The sequence below is a fragment of the Dama dama genome, chromosome X (genome assembly GCF_033118175.1).
Source record: "Dama dama isolate Ldn47 chromosome X, ASM3311817v1, whole genome shotgun sequence".
NCBI classification, from domain to species: domain Eukaryota; kingdom Metazoa; phylum Chordata; class Mammalia; order Artiodactyla; family Cervidae; genus Dama; species Dama dama.
The window spans coordinates 86,497,500-86,505,110 of record NC_083714.1 but is presented as its reverse complement, the minus strand read 5'-3'; the positions used below and the strand labels follow the sequence as shown (position 1 = coordinate 86,505,110).

Sequence of the window (7,611 nt, the reverse complement as noted above, 5' to 3'; positions counted from 1 at the left end):
AGTGACCTGAGAATATACAGGGCTATACCTAATGGAATTTCTTGGGCTAATTCTTATTCATGACTTTGATAATACTGCTAGCTATGTTATTTAGACTTTGCCTATTTTACAAGATTATTGTTTCTTGCATTACCAAATGTGTGACTGAACCTCTGATGAAAATAATGATGACTAGATGACTCGAAGCAGTTGATCAAATATATAGACCTGCATGCGATCAATGATTGTAGTAGTGTAAATCTAGCTATGGGAAGATACAAGAGGGAAGTTTTTCTGGACCATAATAGATTGAGTTAGACAGCTGGTCCGGAGCTCTTTGATTACTTGGATAGACCTAGTCTAGTAACAGCACATTTACTGGCCTATCAGCAAAACCTTCACCATACCTAGGAATGAGACTGACTAGTACAATGGGTGTGAAATGATCATGAAATGCCTCCCAAAGTATCAAATTTATTACCATGAGGGGGCCCTGTCAACTTCAAATTGGTACTTGCCATGGGCACTTTCTCTACAAGGATTAAATCATGTGTTGTTTCAGCTGCTGACCTTCAACACACCCTAAAAGGAGTACATGATGGATCACAGAAATGAGCTACTCTGTGCTTTGGGAAAACTGGATAGACAGGTCTTCAGATAGATATTTTCAGGAGCCAATTTTATGAGCCCATTTCTTTTATTTCCTCATATCTAGAAAAGCACTAAAATCCTGCATGATGATGACTGTTTCTCGTGACTAGTAGAAAACTTCACCAGACTAGCAGAAACCTTTTGGAAAAATATGTGCTTGATTGCATATATTCCCCCATTACCAAAATCACACACATACTGACCTCCCTGCTGCCTCTGGGGCAGTTTCTCAGAGCTATCTGAGGTACTGTCTCCTGGGATGCAATCCTCATTTTACCCCAAATAAAACTTAACTCATGACTCTCACATTGTGCATTTTTTTAAGTTGACACACACATACCAATCAACTTGGGAGTGAATAAACTCTACTATTACATTCATGAAATGAGAAGTACATCAAAGTGGTCTGAAATTTTCAGTTTTACCGCCACTTTAACAACACCATAATATACAAAAGAAGTGATAATTTTATGTATATGCTTTTAATAAAGGACTTAGGAAGATAAAGCTGGTCAGTATTTGTGGGTATTTCTATAGCAAGACACATAGTTTAAAGATTATATATAATTACTTAGAGCAGATTGGTGGAAAAAAGGATTTGTAGCAAATTGGCAACTTGAGCTTAACTGCTGAAGTCTCCAGTGCTTTTCTTTTTCTGGCTGTCCAATCCATTTCATATATCACCAATACCCAGGACCAGCTTTCCTGTTGTGTCCCTTTGTTGGTTTAGCCAGCAGGATGACAGTCATTATTTCTTAAATGCATCTTATCTTACTGTTTTTTTTTCCCTTTAACACCATACCCTACTAAGAATCTATTTCCTAATACATTACATTCATGTCTAACTCAATCTGCTGATGGCTCGTATATCAGGCTGTTACAAAGAATGCATTTAATAGTTTTGGACACTGTGTGGTACACAGCCCTAGCCCTTCTAGGGAAGTAAACAGTCATGGGTTGCATGCTATTAGGAGCCATCCGTTCATTATTATATTACATAATACCTGCATGCAAAAGACTACAATTTAATATGGTACATTACAGCTTTGGTTAAAAAAATGCAGATGTACTATACCTCATAAACAATTTTCTACTGATTGGATGGAACTCATGAATTTTCTAAGAACATGAGACTTGTGGAAAGGTCTAACAATCTTGTCATGTGCCTTTGGTGATTTATAGAGGCAAAGAACAGGTCTTTGGTGCCAACTGAGTACCTTAATTACTCCAGGAGCAGAAGTTCTAGAATGTATGAATGGAATATTCTTCACTTGCTGTGACTATTGGACTTTTTTGTAAAGGAAGAGGACAGAGACTCATTCCTTTAAAGAATCTGCTCCTAATGACCAGGCAGCCTGCTTTGGGGGCACTGCGAGTGTGTAAATATGTATAGATATATATGTATATGATGATATGTGAAAGGGATAGGCTTTGCATGACTTATTAATTCTTATGAATTTGGGCCACATTAAATTCCAGATGCACATTTAAATAATGTATAGTCAATATTCTTATACTTACTTGGATTATGCTTAAATCTTCATTAATCTCAATATCTACACTTTGTGTAATTTGGCATAAACATGAGGAAGCACATAGCACTTTCTTCTCTCTGGAAAAGACGGGCCTGAAAATTGGCTCTATGGGTGCAAGAGGGCAAAATGACCTGGGCTGATGCCACATAGTGTGAAATAAATGTGTCATATGGTGCCAGAAGGGGAAAGAGGCACAAAATACATTTATATCATATAGAAAATAAGAATTGTACAAACTGCATACTTTTAGATTTTGGGAAAAGACTCTTCAGAAATGTGGTCCTGCCCTAGTTGCTCTCAATGTTCTAAGCTGCTCCATGTTTATTCCAGTACTGGGAAGCCAAGTCACTTTAACAGTGCACTGGACATGGCAACTGTGAGTTCTGTCCCAGACAGCTATGTGTTTTGGAGGGTGCTTCATTTCTTTTGCCCTTAATTTTTCAGGTTTGTACCACGAGGAAAATAATTTCTATTCTGCCTCTTTCCAAGGACATTGTTAGAATGAATAGAATAACATTAATAAAGTACTCTAAGCTCTGCAAGAACAAATCATCAATGAGAGTAAGGAAGAAAGAATCAAGCACACTGATTTGTTTAGAAATACTGTTCTGGTTAAACATTTAATTCTACCCCTGCAATGAAAGATATATAAGAGCACTGGGGAATTACATAGCACCTTTCACCTGTATGCCTAACAATGAGCATCTTTGTTTTGAAAATGGGGAAGATGGCTACTAAAGACTGGGGGATGAGATTCCCACAGAGGTTATTGGAAATTGCCCCAAGGAAAGGCAAGCAAAGGAGCCAGATCAGGGTATGCTAATTATCAAACAAACCCCTCTGTTTTCTTTATAAATAATCAACCAACTGTGGGGGGGGTGTTTAGGTACAGAAATCAATACACAATGACCTATAATGAAGACAGTATCAGAGTCTATAAACTAATGGAACAAAGGTTCAGAGATAGGAATAGGGTTTCTTTATTTCCCTAAGTCCCCAGGTAAAACCCTGCTTTATTTGGCCTTTCGAAGACAGTGTAAGTCTGTAAGACATTAAACAATCATCTTTGCATTACAGTTTTCCTGAGCTTTACCCTTCCAGTGCTTTCTCATAGTTCCCTGACATTGTCTTTTATGACCTGATTTCTATGAGTGCTGATACACTCTATTCATTAAATAAGTTATTGATTCCTTCCTGGCTTTGAATCAGTTAGCAGCTGTTCTGCCTAAACTCTTGGCAGAAGATGATGGACTGGATAGATTGCTTTGAGGCCTACTGGCTTTGGAGTAAGCAACAGTCCTACTTTTAGGAAAGGTGCATTTCTACATGAATATAAGGCAAGGCTTGTCAAACACAATATCATGTGGATGATCAATAAGTTTTCAAGATACACCCAAACAAGAGAGTGTTTTGAAGGGAAAGAGGAAGGGGGAAAATCTCATCTGAACATATATGATTTTATCATGAAACTCAGTGTGTAGAGTCTTCTAGGCTGGTTCTTGCCATTGGAGTTTGAATAACAGTCCCTGTCACTAATAGATTTAGTCATGTATAGTATTCTCTCAGGTGAAATGATGGCCACAATCCATTTAATTAATGCTGAAAGTCTTTTGACCAGAATTACCTAGAGAATTCAAATGAATGGGTTTTTCATTGCTTTAAGTAGCTGGACTGTGCACATTCACAGCTCCACTGGAGCCTGAACACTGAATTGTTTGTGGCAGGCAACTCTTTTTTACTCAAAAAGGTTTCAGAGAATACTTTAGCAAACCTAACCCCTCTAGGATTTCAACAACTTGTTATCAGTACTGTGCTTCTAACTTACTGATCTCTGTAAGAGTTGGAACTTCTATTGTTAGCAGCTGTGCACTATGGCACTGACTGAGAAATGAAAACCGTCAATACTCTTAGATATTATTATTATGATAGAGAAGCAGCGTTACTGTCCATACTTATTGATTCAGGAACTAGAACTAAAAGAAAGGCTTGTTATAAATAAACTGGGAAATGGCTGTAAACTATCTTAATGGCTGCACTACTATTGAAACTAAACAAAAAAAAAGAAGGAAAGAAAAAAGAGAAAGGATATATTACTAGTGGATTTTTCTCTATTTGTGCACTAATTCCTGTTGTGAAAAAGAAAATCTTCAGTGCTAATCCTTAAGCTAATTTCAAATATGAAATTTTGCCCTTGTTAACAGTATTGTAATTAAACCTGAAAATCATCCTTAAACCCCTTAACAAAACCAATGGTCCATAACTTGAGCTTATAGTTTTTCTTTCATCATAAGAGTAATTCGTGAAGGTTAAAATAAAGCTAGGTAGCAAAGAAAAGAATAAAAGTTATTGGAGAATTTTCCCACACTCTGGCATTAAAAGTCTTTAAAACTCTAATCATTATGTTAAATAACATGGAAATCTGATCTGATCTCTATTAGCTGTGGCGCTTTCAGGAACACCACACATCTATGACAGAGATCAGGTTTTACATTGTTCAATTCCCAATTCACAGACCTTGATCACAGTGTTGAATCACCCTCTTAAATTTTAGGTACTTGATATAGGAAAAGGTGTTCACAGGTCAGCAAATATTTAGATTGCTATTTAGGAAAAAGATATGATTGAATGAAAAGCTTCAGATTATTTTAAACCTCAATTTTCACAACACAGCAGCAGAATTTTGTATAAATTGTTGCACATGTATGCTTATAAATGCATATGTGCACAAGCATCAAACTTGTCTGATTCCCCTCAACAAAACAAAGACCTATAGATATGATTAGCGGTCTTTCTAGGAGAGTTAAAGACTCCAAGGGAGTCTTTTGAGTTCCCCTTTACCTGACAAGAGGAATGAAAAGAGCCTCTGGAAAGATAAATACATACATTTAGGCTTTCACTGAGGGGAGGAGAGGAAATGCAGGAAGAAGTAGAGGAAGACTGTCTTGAATTAATTGCTACCAGATTGATGAGTTCAGCTACTAAATTAAATAACTTATAAGTTCTGAAACATCTATCTGTACAGCAAGTATTTGATGGGATGCTTTCAAATTGAGAAGTTTCAATCTGCCGTGGTGACTTATTTTGAAGATCAGAATGGTTTCCAACACTGAACTCTGTAAACTTCATTGGAGATGGAAGGTCCTGGGAATGAAAAAAAAAAAAAAGTTCACAAGTGAGCTGAACTAGTGTAAATATTCACATGGTAACATCCATTGACAATAATATACAACCGTTAAAATTATGTTGTTGAAGAGTATGAGTCAGCATTGAAAAATGTTAAGTGAAAAAAGCAGGATGTAAAATTATATATACAATGCTATTTTAATCCAGAATTTTTATCTGGAACAAAAGACAGATGAAATACACTAAAAGCTATTGAAAGTGGTGAATTCATGAGTAATTTATTTTCATTTTCTCTAATATTTTCCACATTTTCTCTAGTACATATACATAATTTGATAATGTAAAAATATTTATTTTTGAAATTCTCAAGAAATAACATAAGCTTTGAAATTGCACAATCTGATATTTGAATTTTAACTTTGCCATTTACTATCTCTATAATTCTGGACAAATTAATTTCTTCATCTGTAAAACAAGCATAACAAAATCTACCAAAACAATGTCTGGCATACTCAAGCAGCTATTATTAGTATAAGCCCTCTGGAAAACAATCTGGTCACATATATTAACAGTCTTTTAAAAAGTTCACACCAGTAGTTTTGCTTCTAGGATCCTATCATACCACCACAATACTGTAAAGTAATTAGCCTTCAATTAAAATAAAGAACTTAATTTAAAATATAAAAATGTATAACCAACATGCAAAAAGAAAATGATTATAAATGAAGGAAAAGATTTATGTTCAAAGATATTATTGGCAACCTTACTCATAATAGTGAAAATTTGAATAAAATCTTAAGGTTGGACAGCAGAGAATTGGTTAAATAAACAAAAGTACCTTGATATAATGGAAAATTACTTGCAGCATTAGTGAAAAAAGGAGAATTCAAAACTTCCAGTGTAAGCTGGAACAAGGAGCTATCTGAAACTGAACCGAACCCACACTGCCCACAACAGCTCCAGAGAAATTCCTAGATATATATTTTTACTATTTTTTTATTAAAATTTTTTTTAATTAAAATTTTTTTTCTTTTATTTTTTTTAAAGTCCTCTATTACTCCTTAATATTCATTTTCATAACACACTATAACCTTGCAAAAAAAAAGACCCTATTTTTAAAGTGAACTTCATATATATTTCTTATATTTTTTGTGTTTTTGTTTTTAATATTGTATTTTTAGGAGTCTAACCTCTATTCTAGATTTTTATTCTTTGTTTTTCAGTATTTGATATCAATTTTGGACATATAAGAATCCAATATTCAGTATGCATTTTTACTCAGGAGTGTGATGTTTACTCCTTCCCCCTTTTGACTCTCCTTTTTTCTCCCCCAAATCACCTATATTTCCTCCCTCCCCCCTCTCTTCTCAATCCAATTCTGTGAATCTCTGTGGATGTTCTGGGCTATGGAGAACACTTAGGGAACAGAGTACTGTGTAGATCTGTCTCTCTCCTCTTGAGTCCCCCTTTTTCTCCTTCTGCTCATCTCTATCTCCTTCCTCCCTCTCCTCTTCCTCATGTAACTCTGTGAACCTCTCTGGCTGTCCCTCACTGTGGAGAATCTTTTCACCATTAACCTAGAAGTTTTATTAGCAGCACTGTATAGTTGGAGAAGTCTCGAGGCTACTGGAAAATAAGACTGAAATCCAGAGGCAGGAGACTTAAGCTCAAAACCTGAGAACACCAGAGAACTCCTGACTACAGGGAACATTAAGTAATAAGAGATCATTCAAAAGCCTCCATACCTACACTGAAATCAACCACCATCCAAGAGCCAATAAGTTCCAGAGCAAGACATACCACACAAATTCTCCAACAACGCAGGAACATAGCCGTGAGCGTCAACATACAGGCTGCCCAAAGTCACACGAAACACATAGACCCATCTCAAAACTCACTACTAGACACTCCACTGCATGCCAGAGAGAAGAAATCCAGCTCGATACACTGGAACATCAACACAAGCTTCCCTAACCAGGAAACCTTGACAAGCCATTCGTCCAACCCCACCCACTGGGAGAAACCTCCACAATAAAAAGGAACCACAGACCGCCAGAATACAGAAAGGCCACCAAAACACAGCAATCTAAACAAGATGAAAAGGCAGAGAAATATCCAGCAGGTAAAGGAACACGAAAAATGCTCACCAAGCCAAACAAAAGAGGAGGAGATAGGGAATCTACCTGGAAAAGAATTTAGAATAATGATAACAAAAATGATCCAAAATCTTGAAAACAAAATGGAGTTACAGATAAATAGCCTGGAGACAAGGATTGAGAAGATGCAAGAATTGTTTAACAAGGACCTAGAAGAAATAAAAAAG

At 36.1% G+C, this 7,611-nt stretch overlaps 1 protein-coding gene across 2 annotated transcripts in view; it reads right to left on the bottom strand.

Annotated features, from left to right (window-relative positions):
• Positions 1-849: 849 nt before the first annotated feature.
• The window catches only part of ZDHHC15 (zinc finger DHHC-type palmitoyltransferase 15), a 135,073-nt gene continuing 128,311 nt past the window's right edge, over positions 850-7,611 (bottom strand). Inside the window, exon 13 of one of the 2 annotated variants that reach the window (XM_061136367.1) lies at positions 850-5,306. The gene's annotated coding sequence lies outside the window, so the exon portion shown is untranslated. The remainder of the gene's footprint in view (positions 5,307-7,611) is intronic. The other variant, XM_061136366.1, reaches the window with a different exon arrangement.